The sequence below is a fragment of the Eubalaena glacialis genome, chromosome 4 (assembly GCF_028564815.1).
Source record: "Eubalaena glacialis isolate mEubGla1 chromosome 4, mEubGla1.1.hap2.+ XY, whole genome shotgun sequence".
NCBI classification, from domain to species: Eukaryota; Metazoa; Chordata; class Mammalia; order Artiodactyla; family Balaenidae; genus Eubalaena; species Eubalaena glacialis.
Genome location: NC_083719.1, coordinates 116,507,362 through 116,519,765, shown reverse-complemented (window position 1 = coordinate 116,519,765; position 12,404 = coordinate 116,507,362). Strand labels below are relative to the sequence as shown.

The 12,404-nt window shown below is 42.1% G+C and overlaps 1 long non-coding RNA gene across 2 annotated transcripts in view; it reads right to left on the bottom strand.

The window, feature by feature from the left end:
• The window catches only part of LOC133090956 (uncharacterized), a 154,405-nt gene that overhangs the window by 119,746 nt on the left and 22,255 nt on the right, over positions 1–12,404 (bottom strand). Inside the window, exons 1-2 of one of the 2 annotated variants that reach the window (XR_009700833.1) lie at positions 12,171–12,403; positions 5,184–5,288 (exon numbers count right to left, since the gene is read on the bottom strand). This is a non-coding gene — a long non-coding RNA (uncharacterized LOC133090956). Of the gene's footprint in view, positions 1–5,183; positions 5,289–12,170; position 12,404 lie in introns of those variants that run through there. The other variant, XR_009700832.1, reaches the window with a different exon arrangement.

Below are 12,404 nucleotides of genomic sequence, written 5' to 3'. Positions count from 1 at the left end.
CTAGATCAACATGCATGAAGGCCAGAAAGGACTTGGCATGGGGCGGGGGGGTTGTCCACAGGAAGCTGGTATAAGCAGCAAGTGAAGTACTCTTGAAGCCCCAAGGGCTGAGGCAGGAAACTCTCCATTTCCCCAGAGTATGAGCTGGAGCTGCCTCTCTGGTCAACCTGCCTATTTGTGTGAAGACGCCCTCACAGGATTGGCCAAGGAGAAGTGAATGGCGATCATTTGTGTTTATTAACCATAGCTTGGTGAGAGAAGAATTACTTTGAGCAGGTGTCAGGGAGGTTGGTTTGTTCAAGAGTGATTGGCTAGTTTGCATTCATGACAGAGAAACCTACTGTGAAGGGCAGCCTGTGGAAAAGCCAAAGGATGGCAAAGCCAGAGTGCCCACCACCCAGAGGAGCTCTGGACCACTTACTCTGATAGTGGAATTTGTTTGTCATTGTTACGGCAAATGTTTCTTCTGGTGCTGGGGGCAAGCAAGGAGGCTATTCCTTGATGGTAGACACCAATGAAACACTCATTATTTTTATGGCGGTAATGAAACTTGGCCCCTTTTCCCCTTCATTTTCCTGCTTCTCACTATATGGCAGGGCTGGGTGTGCTTAGGTAGGATCCATGTGTCCATGTCATGATATTCATTAATCAGCATTTAGTGAGCACCCCATACTATGAAGAGCCCTGTGGTGGCTCAGGATACAAGAAAGTAGAGATCTCGGTACTTGAGAGGCTCACAAATCTAGATGAGAAAGGCAGAAACAGGCACCAGATGATAAACCATAGCCTCAGGTACCAAATGGATGTACGGAAGAGGACTAGGTTTATGGAGGACTAGATCACTGTGGAGTGGGCTAACCACCAAGCTTTCTGAAGGAGCTGGCACTTGTTCTGGGTGTCACATCAATCGGGTGTGGTGAGGAGGTGGGACAGTGTGGGGTTAGAGGAACAGGGTTAGGCCAGGGGTCTCTGACAAAGGAGCAATGAGAAGTCGCATTTCAAAGGTGAAGAAAATCATGAAAAGCCCTAATGGTAGACTAAGGAGCTTGGAGCTTTGATTTTATTCTAGAGACAATGAGAAGTCCCTGAGGGTTTCTGGGCAAGAGTTTTAGAACAACTATTCTGATTGGAACGTACAAAATAATTTGAATGGAGAAGAGAGGGGAAAAAATGGCAAGGAAGCCAGTTAGGAGATCAGCATATGACACGATTTATCTTAATACAGTCAATTCTGAATTATCTATGTTTATGGGAGTCTGATAATGAATTGATATCTGAATTCCATAGTAAATGTGAAAATTGACTCAAGGCAAGACCAAATCTTTTTACTAATGCTATGAAAAGGTTGGTAACTGTCTTGTCACTAGTTATTCTGGGGATGCAAATAAGAATTAAAATAACGAGAAGGTGGGTAGCATTAAGTATGGGGGATAATTTGAATAAGAAAAAAAATCAACTGAATTATTTTAGAAAAAGATAAACATTTTCTATATGATTATATAAACTTTTCTGATTATTCAATATAAAAATATAATTTTTCAATTAATTATAAAAATAAATGAAACTTCTACACAGTGTCAAAAAAAAAAAAATTTTTTTTTTCTTTTCTTTTTTTGCTGAAAGAACTGGATGACAGATATTTCCCTTAACCTTCCATGGAAATTTAAGATAAAGGAAATAAAAGTTTTGGTTGTAGTGATAGGGGTTTGGGATTTAAAAGACCATTAAGATTACTATAAAAGAGCAAGATAAACTAGCCTCAGAGCAGCATAATGCAGGGAAGTGCTCCAGGCAGACTAGAAAGAGATTCCCCTGGGTTGTAGATGAAGATGGGTTTGTAGGACCTACAACAGGGGGACCCAGGCCTTGCTCCTTGGCAGCATCTGAGGAGGGAACACAACCCTGGAGAAGACTGGCCCCATGATACAACTAGGAGACAGGACTCTAGGCTGCAGGATTCACAGCCTCACAAAAGGTTTCTGTGAGTCAAGGAGGAAGATCAGACACTCAGGCCCTGGACCTGAAGGGATGGTGCAAATAATGGGACAGCAGGTGTCTCAGCAATAACCAGCAACTCAAAGCCCCTTCCAATCTCATGGCAAAATATAAGATACTGGAAGCACAATTCAGGTCTGAAGATGAAATATAAATGAGGTTAAATTTCCCACCAGTCAGATGGGATAGGAGCATACAACTGGAGTTTACCTTTATTTAAGCTTATAAATAAATGTGATACTTCCCTTACACCTGAATTTATAAACTGAGAGTCATACCTGCTATAATTTCTACAGTTCAAGTGTGGAAAGATGTCACCTAGACCAGAGTGACTGCAACGAGAAGACAAAGGCATACAAGTCCTAGAGATATTACGCAGGAAGAAGGAACAGGGCTTACTCTGCCCAGAATCTACAGAAAATCCCAGGACACAGTGAGAACGCAGGAAATTTCTCCCTGCCTCTGTCGCTCTCTACCCTTAGGCATCTTTATAGGGGACTCAAGTAAATGCCTTGTGAGTTAGTCTTAGCATTCACAAATTATGATGAAATGTAACTTAAAAAAGCTTTGTTCTCTCCCAAGGCTTTATGTTAGTGCTCAGGTGGAGAGGGTAATTTTTTAAAAACGGGTGAGATTTTTCATTGAGTTTCCACTTGGTGTCAGATATGGTGAGTACTATCAATACCTACATTAATAAAACTCTGTTCTTGTCCTTAGATGCTAGATGCTCACAGTCTAGTGGGAGGGATGAATATGCTGATTAACTCCCATGTGTGTGTCATAACGAGACTGTGAATAAATGTTCTAGAAGCACAGAGGATCAAGTGACAAGCTCCGTCTCAGGAAGCCAGAGAAGGTTTTAGAGAGAAGGTGAGATTTAAGAGGGTTTTACTGGATAAGTAGGAGCTCGACATTTAGACAAGAAATAGAAGAGCATGTCAAATAGTGGGAAAGGTATATACAAGGCATGGAGGCATAAAGAAATAGTGAGTTTGCAGTGGGGGAGTGGGAGATTACGCTCAGTGAAAAAGATGTTCTGCCTGGAATTGGCCCCTACAATCTTTAACCAAGGCTACCCATATGATCAACACATTCACCTCAAAAGAACTTCTGAGATACACCAAAGAGAAGTCACATGTCAGCTGGCGTATGGCCCTGTGCTGGAGACTACACAAAGGGATACAGACACTTAACTACCCACTGAGAACCTAATAGCCTCAGGCAAAACTTCATTTTTCTCTCTGTTTTTCTCTTTGAAGACTTCTCACTGAAAATACTAGCATGTTTTCCTTCCTCAATAATATCCAACCTCATAGTCTTCTTCATCTATCAAATGAGCAACTTTCAGATAAAACACTTCAGTTTAAAACCCATCTTCCAGGAACCTGGATAAAGCCTGATGACTTAGAGGGGCACATCACACTGCTCAGCTTCAAGCTTTCTGTCCCAGGGGTCACTTCTCTTTAGGCCCTACTACTTCCCCCTCTTTAGCCCTGAAGACTCGGGCAGGGTGGAAGAGGGCTACGCCTGCCTACTATCCATTGTAACTCTGAAACAGGAGGGAAGGGGGCAGAGCACAACCTTTAAAAGAAAGACGTAGACATTGAGGATACGACAAACACTGGTTAGAACCGGTTAGGTCCAAGATGGCGAAGATTCGACTTCCAGTAGACCTTGGGCCTCATTATACACTCATTGTAATATATCAGCAAGCTAAATGACACACTCACAGGTGCCATGACAGTTCCGATGCCAACCATAAAAGGCCAAAAAGTGTGCAGTGGCCCAATTCCTGGACATCTCTGCCCCTTCTCCAAAATAGTTGGAATAATCCTCCCACCCATTAGCCTATGAAATTGTCCAGCCCATAAAAACTAACCAACCCATATTTCCGCGCCTCTCATCTTCTCTCTGTCTGTGGACTGTGTTTCTCCCAGGGCTGCTCTTGCCTTTTGAGGTGGACCACATTCTGTCTATGAAATCTATATCTCTCTAAATAAATCCATTTCTTACCTATCACTTTGCCTCTCGCTGAATTCCTTCTATGCTGAGACATAACGAACCTGAGCTTCATTAAGTCCTAAGACCAGCTGTGCAATCTTAATTAAAAGACAGTGGGTTCGAGTCCCAGTCCGTGGGTTCAACTCCCAATCTGGGTTTTGGCTGGGTTCGAGTCCCATCTTAGTTGTGCGGTTTCAACTTCATGTAAAATAATGGCACAAGAAGAAAATACCCCAAAAAACTTTAATAGAGTTTTTCCTTAATAATGTGCCTCATGATTTATTGAGACATCTGAATCTCATTTTCAGCACATTAATGGTCTGGATTGCAAATGTACAAGTTATATATTTTGTGATGTATTTCTAATAGAATTCAGGGATCAGGGAAGAAAAGGTATTATTATTGATAGATTCTTTGAGGGTGAAGGGAGGGTCTTAGAAAACTGACTTCAACTTAAAAAAGAAATATAATTTGGTTTTCCTCTTCAAATAAAAAGTGCATTTGATTTTGAAAAACAATCATCCTGACTCACATTTTTGTGTTTAACAACCACCTTGAAATTGGTCTGCCTCAGAGGACAGCATGATTCTGGGCTAACTTTAGCATGAATGATTTATGACACTCATGAACTTGGCAACTACATCAGTTTTTCTAAAGCTGGCACCCAACACCACCTGCATGTTAAGTGAAGATTGATGATTTTTAAAGTTCACCTCATTATGCAGAGGTACATGAATTGTCTTATATGTGCAGTCTATAACTCCCAAGACAGATAAGGAGGCAGCTATGTCACAAAATTTATGGCTCTTTCCCGCTAAAGCTGAAGTTTTGGAGAAAAACTAAAGTTATAACTGGCCCTTTGGAGAAAAATAGCTTTAGCTAACCATTACACCCCCAAATGATGAACCAGCTATAGCCTACCGCTATATCTTACAGGAACAAAGAGGCTAATGGTGAAAGTCACTTTAATCACAGCAATGAACTATGTCTACGTTTTGAACACTGCAGTAATAGACAGAACCTAAGTGACTCTTTGGAAATATCAAGTACTCTGTCAGTTTAATTTATTCCCCAGTTTGGTGTCTGAGACCTCTTGCTGATCAAGTGGCCCAGTCAGACCCACAGACATGGACTTCAGAGAAGAGAATTCAATACCCTGGTGTGCCCAGTGGCAGAGAATTCAATACCTGTGTGCTCCCTCAAAGTGAAGAAAAGCAAATGCTGGTTTAGGTTCTGAAATGAAGCTTGTTTTCTGAGATTCTTTAGAAATGCAGCAAATCTCTCCACATACCCTGCAAAATAGTAGAAGCAAAGAGGATTAAGTGGAATAAACTTATGAATCTCAAGAAAGAATAAGATTATATAGACCGCCATTACAAATGACAAGTATATGAGACCAGGTTGACAAGTATATATTTTTAGAAAAGATAACTCTAAGCATAAAAAGCAGAACACAAAAATGGCAAGCACACATGCCGACTGGAAAAACGCAAAGTGACAGAAAAAATGGTGTTTCCAGCCTAGAGATTTTCAATAATATAAAGCTAAGTGAAAAACAATGAAATTCTAAATAATTTATTTTCAAATATCCCTATCAATCAGGAAATAGACACATATGCACGGCTGCTAACGGCCCTGAATCCAAGAAGCACCCGCCCCTCTCTCCTCTGCAGAGCTCAAAACAGTGGCCCACTCTCCACGGCCTTTGAGAGTATAGAACACCAGCACTCAAATACCTAAGGTAACATAAGAAAGCTGAAGACGCAAAAAGTCTCCAAGTAAGGGTAGGAAAATTATTTGGAAAAAAAGATTGTGGGGAACCCACTTCCAACTTAAATGACTTATTATAAGTCACTTGATTTCTGAAATGTGCCTGGGATTTGTCCAGTTCTGACTCTGGGCTCTGATAATGCCTTCGGTCTGCTTGTCCCAATGTGGTTGCTCTAACTCACGGAAATGATGTTCTACTCACAAAATAGTGCCCTAGGGAGAGAGAGCAATATCAAAGAACTACAAATTATGCATCAGGAAAAGTGAAGCCTCTTTGGCTACTGGGAGTATGTATATCCAAGAACAGGGTAGATGCACAGAGAAGACCTGTATTTGGGTTCAGGGACTCAGTTACTGCTTCTCATTAAGTTACCTGTAGACGCTTGATCACTCAAACACAGGTGCTGTTCTCCAGGGCTTTGGTGCTGGTGTTCTATTGGCTGCCTTTAATCCTGAGAGCAACCTACCCAGCTTAGGCCAGGGAGCTGTGCTATAAATGGAATGATAGAGAAGTGGGCAAGCACCATGCACACACACACAAACACACACATCCTGGCACAACAGCCCAGAATAAACCAGACTTCCTTCTGGGAAGTCATGGAAAGCTGCAGAGGGCACACGCAGGGTAGCCTCATCCACAGCCTCCGTGGAGTCACGTTTGCACTTTGACAGGCTTAGAAACAGTTCATTAGTCTACGGTGAAAGACAAGTGTTCATGAGACCCACGGCAGCTATCATGCTCACAGATTCTCCCTTTCCCCTGAAGAAGGGGGTCACAGGGCTCCTTCTAGATGAACCAGCTTTCTTCACATCATGCCACACACACAGTCACCACTCCCACCCCCACCCCAACCGTTAGTTCAATAAAACAAAGAATTGGCACCTAAACCAAAGGCCTATGAGCTGACCCAGTGACCCTTGAAACAATGTGCTACTTTTCTGTGCCTTTACTCTGCCCAATAAAGTCACTCCATAACTATGGTGTACTTCAAGCCACACAGAAAGGTAGCAAGGGTAGTGCAAGCAGCCCTGGGGATACATTAGAGTACAGGAAGAAAGTATTCAAATGTATTTATATTTATTTTTTCCATTTTTATATATGTTTAATAATAGTACTGCATATATAGCTTCTAAATACATAAATATACACATAATGGAGGTGTGTGCTCAATTTTTTTTTTTTTTAATTTTTTGGCCACACCATACAGCATGCGGGATCTTAGTTCCTTTACCAGGGATTGAACCCGAGCCCCCTGCAGTAGAAGTGTGGAGTCTTAACCACTGGACTTCCAGGGAAGTCCCTCAAATATTTTTCTAATAGGATGTGTAATGAAAAAATGTGGTGACCAGAAGACACCATGATACTTGGGGTGTTTCTAAGCAAGGTGTGGTCCTTAATCCCCACCCCTATCAGAATCTCCTGTGGAACTTGTTAAACATGCACATTACTTGACCCACCTCAGACCTACAGGACCTAAATCTCTTGGGTTGGTATGCTTAAAGAGCTTCCCAGTAATTCTGATGCCTACTGAAATGTAGGAACTACTGCAATAGAAGAATTAGAGAAGCAGACAAAAAGAAGCTGAGCTATGGAAAGGGCAGAGTCAGTGCAGAGGGGAACATCAGAAGCCTGATAACAAGCCACTACAGCCAGGTCCTGCTGGGGCCTGACCAAGGAGGAGGAGCCACCCAACTTGTTCTGCCAGAACTCTGGTTCTATGGGTATTGAGACAATGCCTGTACTTCTTCCAACTAGCCTACAATTAAATCTTCATCACCTAAGGAAGCCTGGGTACCTCCTCTCCTGACAGCTGGGGAGCCGAGGTGGGGAACCTTAGAAACCAAAAGCCCCTCACATAGAGAGAGGATGTAATCCAGGAGATCTGAAAAGATAGCTGATATAATTTCACTAATTGTGTACCTTAAAGAGTAAGGTTGAGACAGGAGGAAGCGGTTATATGAGCCAGAGTTGTCTGTAAGCATTTGAAAAACTGTACTGATTGACCATTTAGTCTGAAATCATGTAGGTGATTTCTAAAAAGCATACCAAGTAAAAATGGAGGCTGTAGAACAGAAGCTAACACTGTCTGTGTGACCTTGGGCAATTCACTGATTCTCTCAGTTCCTCATCTATTAAATAAAAGGTTAGATTTTAAGTGATATCTAAAGACCTTTCTGTGTTTCTGGAACCCAAGTTCAGGCTCAAGTCCTAGTTCAGGGTTGCTTTCGCTATAACATTCTGATCAAGAATAAATTAAAATTCTGGCCCTTTAAATGAAAGCATCCAGAAAAGGCTCCTGTGTCCTTAAGAATTAATTATTAAATGGGTCTTCATAAAGAGCAAATCTCTGCTTTTGTCAGTCCTACGCCCTCCCCAAATAGGGACCTCACACACAGATCCTTGGACCTATCCAATAGCCAACTGTTTTCCAAACCTGAATGAAAATCCGAGTGAGGTTAACTGACTGATTTTTACCCTGTGCAATGAGACTGCATTATCACTGGAATGTAAATGTCCAACCTAAACAAAGGGACATCTTATTTTGATTTATTGCTACCTTAGTTTTCTTTCAGGGTCATCCTCTATTTCTCTTTTCTCCTATCAGAAGGAAGGCAGGTTGGTGGGTTACCAGGCATTCCATATAAAATGAAACCTGCTAATTGTCACCAGCCCCGGGTACAGAGACATCACCTGACATAATACTTCCTACACTTCACTGGGGCAGGCTCTGTTGAATCAGACTTGAGTGAAGTGACACTGTGTAATGTACTCCAATATAGTGTAGCTAATGCCCAAACGGAAAAGTGGGAACTGTCTCCTGAAATCTGCTGCAGGTACATAAAAAATTCCAAGGAGAATAAAAATGACAAATCCCTGCAGTATGCCACATTTTATTTCATGAAGATGGAAAGTGCCACAGCATGATGTTCATCTTTGGGAAAACTGAATAAAACGTCATCTGAGTCACCAGTTTAAAGAGACTGCTTTAAAAATAAAAGCTTGATCTTACGTGTTCTATTACAGATTGAACTTTCTTTATAGATGTCTTGGAACCTAAACTACATAAAAATTCTTTTATAACTTTAATTCAATTGCCTAAAATAGCTGCTGTTAATAATGGATTAGGCCAGTGTTACAAAACTCATCTTCTGTATATGTGGAGATAAAAGATCAGACCCAGTTTTGTTATGAGGCAGCAGAGCCTAGTGGTTAGCAGTATAGGTTCTGGAGTCAGACAGTCTGGCTTCAAATCTGGCTTTACCATTCAATTGCCATGTGACCTATATAACATACTTGACCACTTTAAGCCTCAGTTTCCACATCTGCAAAATGGGAATACCAATAGTATTATTCCCTTGAAACCATTGTTTTGATCATTCCATTAAATAATGTTAGAAAGCATTTAGGACAGTGGGGCACTTAAGTAAACACTTGACAACTATTAGTGATTACTATCTAATGACATTTCCTATTAATGACTGGGAGTTAAATACTTAAAAATTGAAACTGGTTTCCTCTCTCCAAATACGCTAAAATAAAAATCATGCCAGTTAGAATATAATTTAAAATATAGTATGCACAGGTATTGGACAGCCACCTGTTCTGTCTGGTAAACATTTACCCACATGCAAATTATGTACCAGCTCCTTTCACTTTCCAGTATGACACTGAAATGACAACAGAGAAATGAAATACAGTGCTGTGTTGTATGATGAATAATTGCATCACCCGGCCGTGGATCTAACCGTCCACTCTTATTCATTTGCAGCCAGCTCTTTTTAGACTCATGCTTATTTCTTCAAGCCATCAGGCTGTAGGCTATATTAATTTGCAAAGCAACCCCAAAACCTGTCCTTCACACTGGCAAATACAACACATGCAGCCCCATTCTCAGGCTCCTGCTTTGAATAGTATCTAGAGCTACAACATCCCCCTTGTGGTCATGTTGAGTATTTGCCAGACTCTTGGGGAAAACACCAGGAACCTCAGTGATATGTGTACCCCCAGAATCATCATCTCTGACACCCTTTAGCTAACACCATTTGATTCCAGGATTCTTTTGATTAACACTGTGCGGTGTTTAAGTATATGCAACAAGAATGAAAAAAAGCAAATTCTTAGGAGAAGCAGTAGAGAAAAGAGGGAAGTGAGAATGCAGTTATTCCAATTACTCCACTTGCCCTCCTCCTTCCTTATCATATGCAAGGTAGGGATGTGAAGTTTTCAATTTCTATTTTGCTTCCATGTTTAATATTATTTATTTGTCACTCCTCTCTATGTTTCTATGTTCTTTTTTTAAAAATAATTTTTATTGGAGAATAGTTGATTTACAATGTTGTGTTTAGTTTCTGGTGTACAGCAAAGTGAATCAGTTATACATATACATATATCCACTCTTTTTTAGGTTCTTTTCCCATATAGGTCATTACAGAGTATTGAGTAGAGTTCCCTGTGCTATACAGTAGGTCCTTATTAGTTATCTATTTTATATATAGTAGTGTGTATATCTCAATCCCAATCTCCCAATTTATCCCTCCCCCCCATGTTCTTTAGCATCAGTGTATTGCTTTAGCATACAAATCTCTTTAAAATAGGGGTCATTAGACTGTAACTTGGATGACCTCAGGAAAGTCTACCTCTGAGGGAATTAAGAAAACAAGAGAAATGAAAGTATGAAGTAGACAAGTAAAGATAATATAATGATAACTAACAAATAAGAGTGTGAGGGTACTTTTTTTTTTAGGATCTGTATATTCTATAACCAATATTCTGTTTAACCTTTTATTTTCTTACTCCCACTTCCCTCCCCCCTCACAATGTGAACTCAGCTATCTTCTTTCCCTCCCAAACTTCCCCCAAAATTTCCTTCATACTTCCTTACACAGTGGTGGTCACTTAACCGTGGAGCATCTTTCTCTTGAAATTGGACTTTGAGACTTTAAGGACAAATTGCTTCATTTCTAAAATCAAGGCATTCCAGGACATATTTGTTGAATCAATCAATTAATTGTTTTTCTTACAAATCTGAAAGTGGTCACAGCAAAGAGGTCAGTGGCATCTTGTTACAGAACCCACACCGTCTGTCCCAAGCAACAAGGTTTTGAGATGGGCCTGAGGAGCTGTCACTGAACACAAGTTCATGTGCTTGACTTACACTGAGGCCAAACAAACCAAACCATCAGAGTTTCGAGCAGAGAAAGGTTTACTGCAGGGCCAAACAGGGAGAATGGGTGGCTCATGCTCTTAAAAAATCCCCGAACTCCCTGATGGTTTTGGGGTAAGATTTTATACGCAAAATTTGGGGTGAGAGCTGCAGGGCGTGTGACTTTCTTCTGACTAGTTGGTGGTGAGGTAACAGGGCGGCACTCCAGGAATCTTGCCCTCAGCCTGAAGTTACCATCCTCCATCTGGGCAGGGGATAGTTTCCACAGAACTCACAGATATTATTATGTATGGTCCTTTACTGCAAACCAGGACCCTGAGCCAGGGTTGCGCTATTGCTTCTTGACTGTGCCTCCCTTGTTTCCCTTCCCAGATTAGCAACTGCTTGAATCTGCCTTTTGGAACTAAGGGACGGTCAAAGAGGCTGAATGAAGCCTATTTCATACAAAAAATAAATGGGGGACACAGAAAGGCTTTTGTGCCCAGTTGGGCCCACAGGGTCCTGCTCTGCTTCAGAGCCTCAGTGAGGCCCAGCAAACCTGGGCAGGTAAGATCCTGAGCTCAGGTATTTTTTCTCGGGAGGGTCTGCAAGATAATCAGCCTAAGGCAACCCAATGCTGTCTGAATGAAGGGCTGCTTTAGTAGTTCAAAACCCAAGGTCCTGGGGCTTTCCTGGTGGCGCAGTGGTTGAGAATCTGCCTGCCAATGCAGGAGACACGGGTTCGCGCCCTGGTCTGGGAGGATCCCACATGCCGCGGAGCGACTAGGCCCGTGAGCCACAATTACTGAGCCTGCGCGTCTGGAGCCTGTGCTCCGCAACAAGAGAGGCCGCGATAGTGAGAGGCCCGCGCACCGCAATGAAGAGTGGCCCCCGCTTGCCGCAACTGGAGAAAGCCCTCGCACAGAAACTAAGACCCAACACAGCCATAAATAAATAAATAAATAAATAAAATATTAAAAAAAAAAACAAAAAAAAAAACCCCAAGGTCCTTGTGGTAAAACTCTGAAAAAATTTGTCTAAAGTCTGCATATGTAGGTGTATTTCAAGTTACCGCAATAGCAACAAGCGATCAGAAGACGAAGAAATGACGAGGTTGAGCAACAAAGATTTTGAACCCCAGGTTCACACTGAACAAAGGTGCAAGACAAAATGGCGCCCTCCGCGAGGAGGAAACGTCAACTCGCGCAGAGCGTGTATCCGCCCGGGGCTCTCCCAGGGCAACGCAGGGACCAAACTCACGTGAGCTGGAGCGTCCTATGACAGCTCTAGTTAGACTCCTCCCCGGTTTCCGCCACTCCCTGCGCACATGCGCTGCAGGACCTCAGTAGGATGCCAGTTGCGCAGGCGCAACAGGCCCCGCCTCTCAGTCAACTGACGCAAGGACTGTTCGCAATTTATCCCGTGTGACCTTGAGTCTTTTCTGCCTCCGAGGACCGGGGTTGTCCACGGTTCTGCCTTATACCGCTGTTAGCC